The following is a 17875-nucleotide window of genomic DNA, read 5'->3' as shown; positions in this document are numbered from 1 at the left end:
TGAGATGATTTACAAGGGATTTTTTAAGAGGTACGTTAAACTTTGCTAACCTGGTATTTTGCTTTCATAGTGGACTGCGTTAATGTGCTGGAACCGAAATGATGTCCTTTCATGCTTTAATTTGCAAGTGACATTTTAGGCCATTTGTGGAGCAATAGCTCTCACTCATAACTAAAACTAATACAGTAGGATGCAGTTATATCATTGGACTCCTTTTTACCCAAATTTAGATACACTTCATATAGTATCATGTCTCCTGAAATGTAACTGCATTCAAATAAAAGCCTGATATTATAGTTATTCTACATTGAAGAGAGAAGCTGTTACTGTTCGTCTTATCCCTCAACTGCATATTTACTAGTCTTCAGACCTAGAGAATTTCATATATAGAGTTCTAAGGTGTGAGAAAAGGCTCTGTAGTCTGAAGGATACATTGACCCAATCATATTTATGGAAAGCCTGCCCTGGGCTGGGCACCGTGCTAATCACACAGTTCCTGCTCTCTCTGACTTTACCATCTTGGGGTGTGGGGAAATGTAGAAGACTAGTAGACAAGCCAGTGGGTGAGTATGATTGAATGCTAAATATTTGCTATAAAGGAATGCTGTAGAGACCAGCTTTGGGGACCTATTTAAATTATGTTATCAGATAGGGCCTCACTGAGGTCCTGAGAGGAAGAGCCTGGGGAAAAAAATATAGGTGGAGAAATCCGCAGGTCCAAATACCCTGAAACAAAGTGCTGGCCAATAACAGAGGGCAGGTCTCAAGGATGGGAGACTTATACAGAACCCAGTGGGATTGATACTGGAATAACAGAGTTAATCACCTCCATCTCAGCTTGCATGAGACCACATTTTGACTTGGATTGTGTCGTAGTATAAGTACCTAAGTGGTTTACTACTCTCTACCCTATGAGTAAGAGTGCTGAAATCCTTTAGCAACCACTGGATAGCTGCAAAGTCTAAAAAATTCAGAGAGGATTTACTGATTTGCTATTACCTTCACTTCCAAAAGTGATGCTACAGTACCCATTGCACTATTTAACATTGCATATTGTTGCATTTTAAAATGTAAAATTTTCTTAGTAAATTAAGATATAAAGTGTCCGTGGAGATTTGTACCCTTGTCTTGACTCATCCTTCTTGTCATTCCTATAGTACTTCTGCCTTGATATTTGGATAGCACTTATTTACTCTAATGTTCTTACAAAACTAAAAAGTAAGAGTCCAGGTTTTCTGTCCCTGTGTACCGAGGAACTCTGTTTTAAGTCACCATGTACTTGAATTACACATCAGCCCTATTTTCTCACCATTTGTTTCACTACTGAGCACATTCGACATTGATTATCAAGTACATGTCCTTTACTTTTAACTTCCTCACCCATTTATTCATCAGTTTCTGCTGACGATGCCAAACTATGTTAGAACATGTAAACCCAATAAGGACATAATTAGTGCCATTTAATGATAATTGGCCTTGTGGTAGGTTTCCAGGAATATAGTGCGTCATTGAAGTGGGAACCACTTATTTGCAAATTCAAAATCATCTGGTTACCACTATACTCTGTTAACATATCGGTATTATCCACAAGGAGAAAAAAGTGTGTTCCTTGAATGTGGTTGCAAAGAGTTTGTACTACTTTCGCCTAAGTGGGCTTTTTAATACCACTGTGTTTTCCCGAAAATAAGACCTAGCTGGACTATCAGCTTTAATGTGTCTTTTGGAGCAAAAAGTAATATATTTTACTTATAGTAAAATAAGACCGGATCTAGTATAATATAATGTAATAATATAATATAATATACCAGGTCTTATTTTATTATAAGACTGGGTATAATATAATATAATATATATAATAAATATAATAAACATAATATAATATAATATAGTATAATACTGGGTCTTATATTAATTTATGCTCCCAAAGACACATTAGAGCAGATTGTCTGGCTAGGTCTTATTTTCAGGGAAACACGGTATGTTTAAGTACTTCACTCTGTTAATCCCAGTCTTAGAATACGAATTTGGTAACTATCCTTTTTGTTTAAAGAAAAAGGAAATAAGTTATATCTGCAGTAAGTATGTCCCTGTGCATTTTTATTTCTTATTCTGACAGTCTACCTCTAATTCGAGAAGGGTTTTGGCTGGTGGCCAAACTCAGAGCAGCCAACTGCTGTACTTGTTTGTGTCTGTATGTAGTCTCAAGTGTCTTTATAGTTGAAATGAAATAAGTCACAAGTTTGATGTACAGCAGACAACTCTAGACCAGGATTTTGGTGGCTGCTTCATTTATTCAATTCTTCTGACTTTTTTGGTACATCTGCTTTTCTGTGAAGTGTTCTGTACATCTTTATAATCATTGAGAATGCATTCTTGATTTAAAGCAAAACTTTGTTAAAAAGATTTGCATTTCAATGCAAAAAACTAGATTAAAGCAGAATGAATCCATAATAGTTGAATTTGCTAAGTAATGTGTCCACTTAAATTTGAGCTTTAATTTCTAACTGTTTATTTAGCAGAATACTGCCTGAAATATGTAGGCAGAAATTTTTATTGGATTGACAAGAAAAGCAGTTCTGAATTTCATAAAGCATTCACCAGGGAGACTATATTGTCAGTAGCAGTAATTACAGCAGGTAATTGTGTCATTTACCCTGTTACAGACCACTGAATGTGACGAGCATGGGACATACCAGCTGTCACACCCTGTTAGCTTTCACGCTCTGGGATTTGCAAAATCACACTAGGACTTACTCTTGGTGACTGAAAGGAAAACAAAACTAAACTGAGATTAAAAACTATTACAACTTTTATAAAGAGACTTTTCTAGAAAACAAAAAGTGTACATTTCTGTAAAGTTGAAAGTCAGCATGAGCATCCCTCTCCTTCGTGTGTGTTTCTTAGAGTCAAAGGCTGTCGGGCTGGAAGTAAAAGTAACTAAGATGCCATTCTGTTGTTTATTAACTGTGACTTTGGATAAGTCATTTCATTTTCTTGAGCCTTAGTTTCTTCATGTGGTTAATACAAAATGTGGTGAATGAGACAGCCTCTAAGGTCCAATTTCCTGTGTAAAATTCTCTGTGTTTCTACTGGGAATAAATTCTCTTCTAGGTGCTGTCGAAAAAATTAGGGTCTCTGCCCTCAATGAAACTTTCATTCTAATGAAGAAGATAGACCATAAATCCATAAGCAAACAATTTTATATCATTTAATGTTAGGAGCAAATGCTGTGTAGAAGGAATTCAAGTAAGGAGGGGTGTGAGACAGAGCCTCTCTGAAGAGGTGCCCCCTGAGCAGAGGACTGAAGTAAACGAGCAAGCGAGACATGAAAATATGGGGGTTAATATTAAAGCATCTCAAGAAGAGGAGACAGCAGGATGTTTTGTCTGTTCAAGGAAAACAGAGAGGCCAGTGTGGCTGGGAGGAGGAGGGAGGTCTAGGAGGACTTCATTGGGGGCACAAGTGGCCATGACAAGGACTTTGGATTTTATTTAAAATGTGAATAGAGTCCAGGGAAGGGTTGAAAACAGAGGGATGGCATTGTCTATTTAAGGTTTGAAATAATCGTGCTGCCTGTTGTATGAAATAAGAAGGCTACAGGTGGGTATATTTACATATTTAACTGAATATTCTCAAATATATTGGTAAATGTATGGCCACTTTTAAAAAAATCACGTAATTTCAAACTTAGGGGAAATTCTTTTGAATAGATGTTAGAGAAGACTAATGATTGCAGTTGAGGTTCTTTTGGTATTTTTTGATGCCTTGTATTACTTTGAGGTTCATTTTACCTTAGATAATGTAGAACTGGCAGGAATCATCACAAAGGAGAAAAAAAATGCTAACTTTGTGCCAGCATGCTTGAGTTTTTCAACCCCATTTTGGAAAGATTTTGAGATATGCTAATGTGTTGCTAGACTCAATTAAACACAGATAAGTGACTTTTTTCCAGGTATTTCTCTCCAGAATAGTTGAATAGCTACAGAGAAAGGAGAGTTTAGGAGTATAAATCCAATCAGACCTGAAGAAAAGCCTTTTTTGTGCATATTCAGCATTCAGGCCAGGAGCTTCTTATAGCATCTTAGATGGATATTTTTTCTTCTTTTGGTGTCTCATGCCAAAGTGATTCATTTTTTTATGCATGAAAATATTCAATTAACAAACATAAATGGAGCATTAAGTTTCAGTGAAGCACTCTGCCAAACACTCAGGATATACCAGGGCTACCTGCAGAAAGTGTGACAGTGAAAATATGCTTGACTAGGGTGCTAGGGGTCTCCTTTTAGAACTTCATTTACACTTCAAACCTACATTCTATCTCTACTTAGATGTCTAGGGATGGCTAGGCAGTTGGTTGATGCCCATTATGGCAGGGATAACACCCCTTTATCTGTACTTCGTTATGTCAATTGGAGTATAAAAACAAAACACATTGTCCTCAAGGAGATCGTAGTCTAGAAGCAAAGATTGGTAAGTAAATAGACAACTGCACTGCCATCCAAGGTGTTAGTCTGTGACAGAGGGAGCATAGCAGCTAAGGAAACAGCTAGGCCAACATGCTAAGCCACGACAATGATGAGGACGGGAATGGGAGTAGGAAGAAAGAGGACAAATCAATCTCTGCACTTCTATGTTTCTATTCCCCAAATAAATCTATAATTACCATCCGTACTGTACTTTTCCTGCATTCAGTTTTTCCGAAATATATAGAGAGCTGAATGATTTCCATCTTTTCTTCTAGAGAATTCTTTTTGTTAAAAGTTTCCAATCATGATTGCATCTTTTTGTTTATCTCAGCTCTGGGACTTTTACGATTGGTCATAGTCCACTTTGAAAATAATCATTTTGATTTAGTGTCTCGGTCTGTCTGGGATTCTATAACAAAAATACCACAGACTGGGTAGCTTAAACACCATTCTGGAGGCTGAGAAGCCAAGATCAAGGCATTGGCAGATTTGGTGTCTGGTAAGAGCCTGCTTCCTGGTTCCTAGACAGCTCTCTTCTCCTTGTGTTCTCACATGGCAAAAGAGGCCAGAGAGTTCTCTGGGGTGTCTTTTGTAAGAGCATTCATCCCATTTGTGAGGGCTCCACCCTCATGACCTAATCACCCCCAAAGGGCCCACCTTGAAATACCATCACTCTGGGGATTAGGCTTCAACATACGAATTTGGGGGAGACACACACATTCAGTCCATAGCATTTAGTTTATCATTTTGTTTCGAGGTACAGTGGGTTGGGATAAAGGATGGGGAATGCAGAGGCCAGATGAGAACACAGAGAAGCGGGGCCAGCCTGTGAAGAAATGAGTCACAGTCAGCTTGGTCAGCCTGCCATAGGAGGCTAGTTGTGCCAGCTAGTCTTTGGCGACTGCAAATTCTTCCCATTTCACCTTCCTGCCTTCCTCCTTTTGTCCCACTGTACCTTAAAGGGACATCCAGAGTGAGTGACTAGAGGTTCGTTATAATTTGTGGGAAGATATGTGGAACATGTTTAAATAAAAATAAAAGGGGGAGTCTTTAAATACACTTACTTGCCAGTTGTACCAGATCTGGGTCCCCAGAGAAAGGCGGAGAAGACAGAAGGCTGTGTGGGGTGTAATTAGAGGAGGGGTTGAATGAGAACCATGGATACAAAGAACAAGTGTTTTCCCTAGAGTGGGACAATGCTGATTGCAATTAAAACATATACTTGCAGTCAGGGAGAAGGTTATAAGTTACAATTTAAAAAAAAAAATTAATTGATACTGTTCAATAGTAAAAGAAAGTGGAATGAGTAAATTAGAAAGGAGTGTAAGTAAAACTTACAATTGGGACACAAGGGCAAGAAGCCAAGATGTAAGAAGGCAAGAGGTGAAATAAAAAGGGAAAGTACAAAAAGTTTGGACCAGAATCCACCCCATTTGTTGTTATTCAGCTGTTCCTTAAGCTACACATCTTCTGGTCTTGAGGTCGAATTTCTATTCACGTTCAAGCAGCCAATCTGATTGGGATCTAAGAGGCCAAAGGCTTAAGGACAAATAATGGACTTAAAGAGAAGGGAAGTATTGTTAGCTTGTTGAGGTGGGGTGCTCCCTATTCAGGGAAAGTGAATGATGAGTTGGCAGATTAAAGTCTTTCTCAAACTCCTCTGAACACTTTTATTGATTCCTGGGGGCTAGTGCTCCCCTCTGTGAGAAACAGTGAGAAAAGAATTATCGCCTTTGAAGAAAACTAATCAAGGAAAAGTGAGTCATTCAGAATGAGGTTTAGAATAAAAGCCATTTAAAAATTTTGAAAAATATATAATATTGAAAGAAGAGGCACTCTAACCATATTATCAGAAGAGAAAATTCTTTTTGGAATTTAAAAAAGATGACTGTTAAATGAAAAAAACAAAAAAAAAACAAAAACAACAACAAGGTTTCACTATACTCTTACATTGATTCCTGCCACTCAACAACGAAACAAAACACAGGGGTAAGTTACTCACGAACTTGCTACCTAATATCTCTATATATCTAGTACATATCAATTATACATATATACACATATACTTATATATATATGTATATATATGTATGTATATAAAATACATTCACACACATACATGCACATATATGCACACACATAAATACATTTTATAAAGAAATGCATTTTATGAGGAAACAATATCTATAAATATCTTGACAGGGATTCTGACTTGTTCATCTTATAACAATCACAACTCATACATATGCATAGTAGAATTTAACACATAAATGTAGCACCAATAAGCATATTATTGCCAGTAGACATTAAAAGATATTAGCTCTAAAATGTCAGAGATAATTGAATGCTCTGAAGCACACAGTACACACAGAAGCATGAAATAAAAGTGCACAAAAGATACTTTTATATACACAGTTTATGTTTTACCATGCACACTGAAGAACAATATATATAATAATCTGGAATAGAAAATCGTCTTATACCTTATATTTTGCTGTGATAGAAACTCAAATAACATGTTCTAAGAGATGAATTTTATAATGAAACTCATTTTTAAAATTAACTCCCCAAGTGAAAAGGTTGATGGATCTCCTTTGCCCCCATAGTTACAACCCTTTAAAATCTGAGGACTCATCCTACTTTCTGTAAAATGGAAGGCAAAAGATTAGAATACAGTGTCTGTTCCAGGTGTGTTCAAAAGACTGGCTAGGTTGGAATACTGTGGTTGTTTTCATAGATAACTGTAAATTTCAGAAGTCCCCTTTGATGTTGCATTTTGTCTTGAGGTACTTGTTAATGGTGTAGTTTGTTGAATATTCTCTCCCATCTTATTTTTGTGTAGGTATTAAAGCAGGCCGGCCTTAGGGCTGTCAAGAAACAAGTAGATCACGTGGGGTTAGGCAGGGATGATTTATTTCACCCGTAGAGGTTTTCCCTTGCTTCGTGAAAGCCTTTCCTTTCTTTCAAATAAATGTCAATAAATGGAAAAAGATTCCTCTTACCAAAGTTAGGGGCAACACTAACATGAAAACATAGGGGCAGCAACCTTGACCTTTTGCCTCAGTGAAGTTAAGCATCATGATCTCTTAAGCTGTGCATAGGTACTACTCTAAATTTTAAATCTTGGGATGTTGCATGGAGTTTGGATCAGTACAGGGAATTCCAGATGTAAAATACTGTGAGAAATTGAAAGTGTTGATTTTGTATAGATCGAAGCCTGACCATTATTCATCTGTCCACATTTACCAAGCACCTAAAATGTGTCAGGTGTTATGGCAAGAACTGAGGATTCCAAGATTAATAATAGTGTCATATGAAAGGAGAGAAGGTTAGCACGCCCCTTGACCAGGATGGAAGAGGCCTCAGGCCTGACGACAGCATATGGTAAAGGCAGTGTCACCTATTTTGTGGCATCTAACCGTTGGTTTTATTAATAAGAGCAAAACAAACAAACAAGCAAACAAAACAGAAACAGACTCATAGGTGCAAAGAACAAACTGATGGTTGCCAGAAGGGAAGGGAGTTGGAGGGCTGGGTGAAAAAGGGGTAGGGATTAGGAAGTACAAATTGATAGTCGTGAAATAATCACTGGGATGTAAAGTACAGCATCGAGTATATAGTCAGTCATGTTGCAACAACTAATTGGGGGGGATCACTGCATAAATGATATAAATGTCAAACCATCATGTTGTACACTTGCAACTAATGTAAAATAATATTGACTGTCATCTGTAACTGAAAAAAACAAACAAACAAACAAACACGCACACAAAAAACAAAGATCTGTAATAAAAGTTTCCTGCCTCAAGGAGGGTACTGATTAATGAGGGATGGATAAGAGAATTAATGGTAGTCTAATGCTAACTTATGAAGCATTCTTCACCTGCACCAGGATTATTCTCAGTGCTTCCCAGACATTTCCTCATCTAATCCTTTTAACTCCATGAAGAACATACAGACACACAATCCCTGATCTACAGTTCTGAACTCGGAAATGTCCGGACAGCTGTGGAAATTGAATGTTTATTTTTTAAATTCATTTGACAGCAAAATTTTGACAGCAAAATTTGACCTGATGTGATGCTATTTCTCATCTTTATTTATCTAATTTGGTATGAATAGTCATACTTTCATTACAGAAATATTTATTTGATTACTGAGTACTGCCCCAGATCTTGCTGGAGAGTTTATTCCTGTACTGTTATTAGATCCATTTAACAGAGGAGGAAACTATGATTTAGAGGAATTAAATTATTTTGTTCAAGACCTGATAGCTCGAAAGGCAGAGTCGGGCTTTAAACTGAGGCACCCTGGCTCCAAAGTCCTTATTCTTTACTGTACATTCTGGCTTTCAAGTGTTACAATACAATTAAGCACAAAACTCTGTGGGTTCTCTGGGGCTCATCTAGAGTTTGGTATTTTTGTTTTGTTTTGTTTGTTTTACCTTATTTTTATTTTCTCAATTATAGTTGACATTAATTATTGTTTTACATTAGTTCAGATATACACCATAATGATTAAACATTTGTATGATTTACAAAGTGATCCCCCAACTAGTCTAGTACCCACCTGGCACTATACATATTTGTTACAATATTATTGACTATATTCCCTATGCTGTACTTTACATCCCTGTGACTATTTTGTAATTACCAATTTGTACTTCTTAATCCCTTCACCTTTTTTTACCCCCAACCCCCTGCCATCAGTTTGTTCTCTGTATCTATGAATCTGTTTCTGTTTTGTTATCATTTATATTGTTATTTAGATTCCACATATTAAGTGAAATTATATGGTATTTGTTTCTCTTTGTCTGACTTACTTCATTTACCATAATGCCCATCCATGCTGTCACAAATTGTAAGATTTCAGTCTTTTTATGGCTGAGTAATATTCTATTGTATAAATGCACCACATATTTATCCAATCATCTGTTGAAGGACACTTAGGTTGCTTCCATGTCTACATTATTGTAAATAAGGCTGCAATGAGCATAGGGGTGCATGTGTCTTTTAGAATTAATGTTTTGGTTTTCTTCAGATAAATACCCAGAAGTGGAATTGCTAGATCATAAGATAGTTCTATTTTTAATTTTTTGAGTAACCTCCATACTGTTTTCCATAATGACTGCACCAATTTGCAATCACACCAATAGTGCACAAGTTACCCCTTTTCTCCACATCCTCGGCAACACTTATTTGTTGATTTATTTATCTCATATCTCATAGATGTGAGATGATATCTCATTGTGGTTTTTATTTGCATTTCTCTGATGATTAATGACATTGCGTATATTTTCATACGTCTATTGGCCATCTGTATGTCCTCTTTGGAGAAGTGTCTGTTCAGGTTCTCTACCCTTTTTTCAATCTGATTATTTGTTTTTTTCGTGTTAAATTGTATGCATTCTTTATAAATTTTAGATGTTAGCCCCTTATCAGATGTATCATTGGTGAATATCTTCTCCCAATCGGTAGGTTGCTTTTCATTTTGTTGATGGTTTCCTTTGGTGTGCAAAAACTTTTTAGTTTGATGTAGTCCCATTTGTTTATTTATTTTTTCTTTTGTTTGCCTTGCCTGAGGAGATATATCAACAAAAATATTACTGAAGGTAATGTCAGAGAGTTTACTGCCCATGTTTTCTTTTAGGAGTTTTATGGTTTGGGTTCTTACATTTAAGCCTTTAATCCATTTTTATTTTATTCTTGTATATAGTGTAAGAAGGTGGTCCAGTTTCATTTTTTTGCATGTATCTGTCCAGTTTTCCCAGCACCATTTAGTAAACAGACTGTTTTTACCCCATTGTAATTCTTTCCTTCTTTGTCATAGATTAATTGACCATACAGAGGTGCATTTATTTCTGGATTCTCTATTCCGTTCCATTGATCTATGTGTCTGTTTTTTATGCCAGTACCATGCCATTTTGATTACTATGGCTTTATATTATAGTTTGATATCAGGTAGCATGATACCCTCAACTTTGTTCTTCTTTCTCAAGATTGCTTTGGCTATTTTGGGTCTTTTGTGGTGCCATATAAATTTTAGGATTATTTTTTCTAATTCTATGAAAAAATGCCCTTAATATTTTGTTAAGGACTGATTTGAATCTGTAGATTCCTTTGGGTAGTGTGGACATTTTTTTTATTTATTAAAATTATTATGACATTGGTTGGTAAAATTATATAGGTTTCAAGTGTACATTTCTATAATATGTCACCTATATATTACATTGCGTGATTACCACCCAGAGGCAGTTCTTCTTCCCTTACTATATATTTGACCCCCTTTTCCCTCTTCTAGAAGATACAAGTAAATGGAAGCATGTACTGTGCTCATGGATAGGAAGAATTAACATCATGTTGTTAATAAGATGTCCGGACATTTTAATGATGTTAATTCTTCCTGTCCATGAGCACGGTATATGCTTCCCTTTATTTGTATCTTCTTCAATTTGTTTTTTCAATGTCTTATAATTTTCCAAGTCCAGGTTTTTTATCTCCTTGGTTAAATTTATTCCTGGGTATTTTTTTGATTCAATTGTAAATAGGATTATTTTCTTAATTTCTCTTTTAGATAGTTCATTATTGGTGTAAAAACTGCAGCCGATTTCTGTATATTAATTTTGTATCCTGCTATTTTACTGAATTCATTTATCAGTTCTAATAGTTTTTTGAGTGGCATCTTTAGGGTTCTCCATATATAATATCATGCCATCTACAAATAATCACTCGTTCCTTTACAATTTGGATACCTTTTATTTCTTTTTCTTTTCTGATTGCTGTGTCTAGGAGTTCCAATACTATGTTGAATACAAGTGGTGAAAGTGGACATCTTTGTTTCATCCCTGATTTTAAGGAAAATGCTTTTAGGTTTTCACCATTGAGTATGATGTTAACTGTGGGTTGATCACATATGGATTTTATTATGTTGAAATGTGTTCCCTTTATGCCCACTTTACTGACAGCTTTTAATCATAACTGGATGCTGGATTTTGTAAAATGCTTTTTCTGCATCTAGTGATATAATCATGTGATTTTTATCCTTCATTTTGTTTATGAGATATATCATGTTAATTGATTAGAGGATATTGAACCAGTCTTGTATCCCAGGAATAAATCCCATCTAATCATGGTGCATGATCTTTTTAAAGTATTGCTGAATTCGGTTTGCTAATATTTTGTTGAGGATTTTTGCATCTGTATTCATCAGGGACATTGTTCTATACTTTTCCTTTTTTGTAGTGTTTTTTTTTTTTTTTTTCCTAGTTTTGGAATCAGAATAATGTTGGCCTCATAAAATGAGCTTGGGAACCTATCCTCCTCTTAAATTTTTTGGAAAAGTTTGAAAAGGATAGGTGTTAATTCTTTTTTGAATGTTTGGTAAAATTCACCTGTGAAGCCATGCAGTCCAGAACTTTTATTTGTTGGGAATTTTTTGATTACTGATTCAATTTTGTTAATAGTTATTGGTCTGTTCAGATTTTCTGTTTCTTCTTAACTCAGTTTTGGAAAATTGTGTTCTTGGAATTTATCTATATATTCCAGATTTTCTAATTTGTTGGCATATACTTGTTTATAGTATTTTCTTATAATCCTTTGTATTTCTGTGGTGTCAGTTGTCACTTCTAGAGTGAGAGTTTTAAGAGAGTTTTTCTGAAGAAGGAGGCATTATTTGATCTGAGTGAGCCATAAATAAGTAGGAGAGTTAGGCAAAGAAAGTGGGGAAGAGATTTCTGGGCAAAAAGCAGGCACACATGTGTGAAATATACAGATATTTCACTGGTATGATCTTTGGCCTTTGTAGAGTCTCAATGAATGATATAATTGATAAAGTAATGCAATGGGGGAGTTGTGAATGGTGCAATTTGATAGGAGCAAAGTGTCGTAACGAAAGTCTTGATCAGTAAGAGGTGACTTGATGGCTTGCAAAAACAAGGGTGTGTCACTAAAAAAATTAAGAGAGATGGAGGAGTGAGAGAGATTGAGGGGATCAGATTTTATTTGAAAAGCCATTCTGATAATGTTTTGGAGATGGACAAAACTGGGGCAGTATTGTCATCATGAGGCTATCGCAGTAATCCAAAAGAGATATTTAGTCCCTAAAATTGGGCAGCAGCAGAGCAGTGGGGAGGGAGATGTGGGGGATGGAAATGAGAACTGACTGCCAAAGAAGAATTTAAATAAATTGGTCCCTGAATTTGGCAGATGGGAAGAAGGGAAAAGAAGGCTTTGGTGACTCCCAAATTCCTGGTTTTGGAGAAATAAGGCACAAAGGTAGATTTAGTTGCAGATTCATCTGTGGTTGTGAAACCTGAAGATGTTATTTCCTGATGACTTGGATGGTTTTCTGAGTAGTTGTTCCTAGGTTTGTGTGCCTAGAGTGAGGGGATGAGGATGGGGCAGGCATTTGAAGAGAGAACAGCATTACTGGTGGGGGAAATGGAAAAGAAAACAGATGTGCAGGATTGGCACTATAGAATAAGTTGAATATTTTGCATTAGCAGGTCTCTCTGAATGTTTTACATGTTAGATTGAGACATACTTTATAGTGATTGATTCATTTTTGAACTAAGATTCATTGGAGACCAACTTCATGCCAATCATTGTGTTGGATATTGGGGGCAATTGATGAATTTGGCCCAAGGGTTTACTATCTAAATGGTTTATCTAACTGACATATTTTGAGTGGAGACTTTTTACTCAGCTTGTTACACCATTAACAGAGTAAACTCATATGCCTAATATGATCTTTAATTTTATATTTTGACTTCTTGATTCTATTGTCTTTTTTTGCCATAATAACCAAGTCAAGCCAACCAAACCAAGAATAACAAAATTCCTAAAAGTAAGAAGCCCTCTAACTTCTATTCATCTCTCCACCACCCTCTATCCTTGAAACCTGTTATTTTAAATGCATTCTTCCACTTGGCTCAAATATTGACACACTGTGGGACCATCAGTTCTTTGTCTAAATCTGCCCCTTTTCCCATCACTTGTTTTTTCATTTCAGGCCCTGTGTTTAATTCCACAAAAGCATAGGGTCTGGGATGTATAAAATGAATAAGATGTGATTCCTGTCTGAAAGGGATTTGAATCTTACGATTTTGGTGCTAGCTTCCCAACTATTCTTACTGTGTTCTGAAGTACTTTCCTTTTTGTTTGTTTGTTTTAATTTTTTTTATTGGGGAACAGTGTATTTCTCCAGGGTCTATCAGCTCCAAGTCACTGTTCCTCAATCTAGTTGTGGAGGGCGCAGCTCAGGTCCACATTCAGTCACCGTTTGAACTGGCAACCATGTTGTTGACAGCCCACACTCCAACCAACTGAGCCTCTGGCCACTCCTCCGGAAGCTCAGCGACAACTTGTTTTCTTCAGTCTAGTTGCGGAGGGCGTAGCTCACTGGCCCATGTGGGAATCGAACCACAATCCTGTTGTTGAGAGTTTGCACTCTAACTAACTGAGCCATCTGGTCACCACCTGAAGTACTTTCTTATGTTGCACATATGCATTACTCAGCACAGCATTTGCAGGGAATAAACATTTAGTTCTGTTTGCTTTCTTCACCCTACCCTCTCTTCCTCCTTTTGCTTCACCTCTCAGTTTTGCACAGATCTCAATTCTCAATAATAATCTAACTCTGACTCTAAAAGAAAAGAACAAAAGAAAGAAATACAGATTAAGTAGAGAAAGAGGATTGCTACCTTGCTAACGTGGGACACCCACTTTGCTGAGGAAAGTTAGTCTCACCTCTTCTTCACACTACTGTTAACTTCCCTAAATGTCAACTCTAATTTCATCATGCTACCTTTTATTGTACATCTAGAAGTGGCTCTTTATTGCCCACCAGATAAGAGCATGTTGTGTTTCTGACCCTACCCACACTTTTTTCTTACTATTCCCATTTAATCGTACCGTTTGCCAGCTCAAGCACAAGCACTTCATGGCCCTCCCCTCCCCTATGCTTTTCTCTTTGCACCTGTGTTCTCTCCATGTGGAATGCTCTTTCCCATCTTTTTCCTTTTCCTGTTAAAACACTTCTATCTTGCAAGACCTACTTGTTTGGCCTATTTGCTATATATTTTCCCAGACTCTTGTCAATCCTCATCTTTTCCTCTTTATAGGTTGCAGTTTTTTTAAACACTGAAGGCAAATTCTGGCTATATGTTGTTGGGCAAGATATATAGTTGCTCTAAGAAAGCACTGTGTTCCCATTTGGAATATAGGAATAATAATGGTACCTACCTGAAAAGATTTTTGAGAATATGGAAATGCATAATGTGTATAAAACACTTAGTGTAGTGCTTTATGGATATAGTGAGCACTTAAGGATTAGCTATTGTCATTATTATTATTATTATTATTATTATTATTATTATTTTCTCTTTTATAGCACTAAAACACTTCTACAATATATCAGAGTTATCTATTCATATCACCAGCCCTATAATAGTTCAAAAGTTCCTTGAGGTCACAAGTCCAAGTTCATGCATCCTTTGTGTCCTCCACAGCACTAGAAACACATCGGAGAAGCTTTCTAAACGTGTTTTGAAAAAATAAATGTAAGTCACCTGGCTGATAGTTACAATCCTTTTTTTGCCCTACAATGTGTTCTGACAATACTTATTTCATGAAACACAAAATAAGAAAAAAAATTTTGGCCATAAAACCAGAATTTAGATTACTCTGAGAAAGTACTGCAAGAGGACAGAGGAAATTTGAATATGCTTTGGTTGTTAAAATTATTGATCAAGTAAGGATGAGGAAAGGAAGCTGAGCATATCAGTGAAAAGACTAGAAGAAAATAAACCAAGCATGTCAGGGGAAAGAACTCTGAACAAATTTCTAGCTGCCAAACAAACTGAAGAAGAACAAGAAGTCAGAATTGAATTGGTGTGGTCAGCGAACAGGAAACCTGAGAACTAGTGAACAAAAAATGCTTTCTTGTTAAAAATGAGTTGTAGTGGGTTCTCTGCTAATGTGGGCATTGAGCAGGTTTCAAGTATAATTTCTTGTAGTCACTGTAATAGTATTAAAAGTAGATCTCTGGTAAGACGGCATTGCAGTAAATAGATTTTTCTCTGTAATATCAATTGAGTAAATAAGCTAATCATAAGAAATAAACTGAATAGATTTGTGTAAGTATGATACCAAGATTTTTTTCCTTTGATGTAACCATTGAAAGTAATGGCATTTTGGAAACCAGAAAAATGTTCAAAATGTATTTGATTTCAGAAAAGATTAGGAAGAGAGCAAACTCTATGAGACATTTAGGTTTTCTCCGCAGAACTGAAATAGAAAAGAGAGGACATTATCTAGTCAATAAAGGCAAAAGAAAATTTCCCACTGAAGTAGATGATAAGATGAGAAGGTAACTAGTATGTATCGAGTATCTGTTATTTGCCTGGCTCTTTGCCTTCATCATTGAAGTTTATTCTTCACAGTAGCTCTCTTATATAGGTCTTCATTTCCTCATTTTAAACTTGGAAAAATTGGCTAACTTTTTCAGGGCCGCAGAACTAGGATAAAATGATATCTAACATCAAGCCTGTCTGGAAATCAAATATACCTTGTCACATTGCCTCCCTGCTAATGTTAATTGAAATATTGTATCATTTTGTCAGTTTTTTTCTACTTTATCCTTCATATTTTCTTATGGTGCCAGTGCAGAATGGCAGATGGAGGGTGTTTTAAACCATGTAATGAATTGTAACTGTATTCCCTAAAAATAAGTAATCATTAGGACGTAAATGTTTTTGATTACGAGGATTTGGTGCTGCTGATGACAGCAAGCACAACATCTTCATACACCAGACCACTAAGTGTCTGAGGAGAGAAGGGAAAGAAGGAGGGAGAAGAAGGAAAAAACGAATTTCAGTTCTTTCTTATAGACCCCCAAACCATGTAGGAATTGTTGAGTTATAATACAGAACATGATTTAAACTCAGTTCATACTCATTTTCAATAATTATCTTGTAGAATAACTATCTTGCGGATGTACTAAGGAGCTGTGGAGAAGTCCTAAGAGTTGTTTCATTTGCTAGACTAGACATGGCATCTTTTATCTGAGGCCTCACAGTTGTCGCCATTCTTTTTAGAGTAACACCAGAGGACTCAGCATAGCAGATCCACGGGCTATCTTGTTCTGATGCTCTTCTTAGGCCAGTACAGATAATTACATATTTACTCTGGTGGGGATGTATGTGAGTGAAACTCATGGATGAGCTTCTACAAAACTTGTGGACATCTTAAGGCAACATTTCTGGTGTACAGAAGTATAAGAGGAAAATGACCAAGCAGCTGTACAATTTTGAGACAAACCACCATTCGAAACATATAGTTTGATGGTGTTATTATAAGCTCAAGTGTAATTGACACTTTTATGAGCTTCCTTGCACCAAGACTTATTCAGTCTTAAGAACAAGCCTAAGGGAGCTTGTTCTCAGGTTTCTGATAATCAGATAATCGTTAAGACCAGAGGTAGGCTGTTGGTGTGTTTAGAGCCATATCCTGCATGAAGAGAGAATTTACCCACTGTAAGTTTATATTCCAGGAACCTCTTTGGTGAAGCAGCTTTCTTTGTGGAACTTACACCTGTATGTTATAATAGCTGCTGTTTTCCCAGCATTTCTAGATTTGAGCAGGAGAATAGAAAATGCTACATAGACAATATTAATTCTTGTGGATGAAGAAATCCATCAGAGGAAAAGAAAGATTCTTGTAGGGTGGTGGGCTAGCTATGCAGGTATATTATATTCTGTTACCAAGAGTAGAATCTACTGTATAAAAGTGTAAGCTGGAGGACCTAGGGTATTGCTGGGGATGTAAAGCAGAATTATCCAGAAGCATTGGATGCTGTTACCAGGGCCGGATCACTGCTATCGGAAGACGAGAGGACTCTCAGACATTAGAGGTGTCTGTTTGCCAAATTCATTAATGTTCAGCTTCCAGAGATTTTTAAGTTGGAAGTATTTTTAGTGCTGGAGTCTAAATTCTGTGAGCTGGTTCCTTTGTTTTGCGGAGATTTGAACTTGATCATATTGATACCTTCCTTGACTTTTAAAAACTTCTCTCAACCTTGTGAGAGTGTGGATTTTAGTATGAACAGAAGTACCTCAGTCTTTTGCCCTAAGGAGTTGTATAAACTTAATAAGGCTCCTATAGGTTTAAAAAATACTATAAAATACAATAAAGAGAGGATAACTTCCTAATTGTGAAGCAATAGAAGACTCCACAAACAACAAAAAGACATTAAACTGTATGAACAGTTAAAACCTCTGGGCAATTACAAAGAACACTAGGATTCACAAACAAAAAAACAGGGGTAAACACAGGCATTAACTATGTCAGGCAATCCTATTGCATAGCCATCGATAACCTAGTTTTGGAATCAGACGTGATTCACAGCTCTAC

The 17875-nt window shown here is 36.3% G+C and overlaps 1 protein-coding gene and 1 non-coding gene across 4 annotated transcripts in view; both read left to right on the top strand.

Moving 5' to 3' along the window:
- The window catches only part of NELL2 (neural EGFL like 2), a 313252-nt gene that overhangs the window by 200529 nt on the left and 94848 nt on the right, over nt 1-17875 (top strand). The gene's annotated exons all lie outside the window — the stretch shown is intronic.
- On the top strand, nt 7773-7896 carry LOC117029500 (U6atac minor spliceosomal RNA). The gene has a single exon (XR_004424239.1). It is a non-coding gene; the product is annotated as a U6atac minor spliceosomal RNA (small nuclear RNA).

The sequence above is a fragment of the Rhinolophus ferrumequinum genome, chromosome 10, assembly GCF_004115265.2.
Source record: "Rhinolophus ferrumequinum isolate MPI-CBG mRhiFer1 chromosome 10, mRhiFer1_v1.p, whole genome shotgun sequence".
Classification (NCBI taxonomy): Eukaryota; Metazoa; Chordata; class Mammalia; order Chiroptera; family Rhinolophidae; genus Rhinolophus; species Rhinolophus ferrumequinum.
The sequence above is the reverse complement of the archived record's forward strand: the minus strand, read 5'-3'. Positions and strand labels throughout refer to the sequence as shown.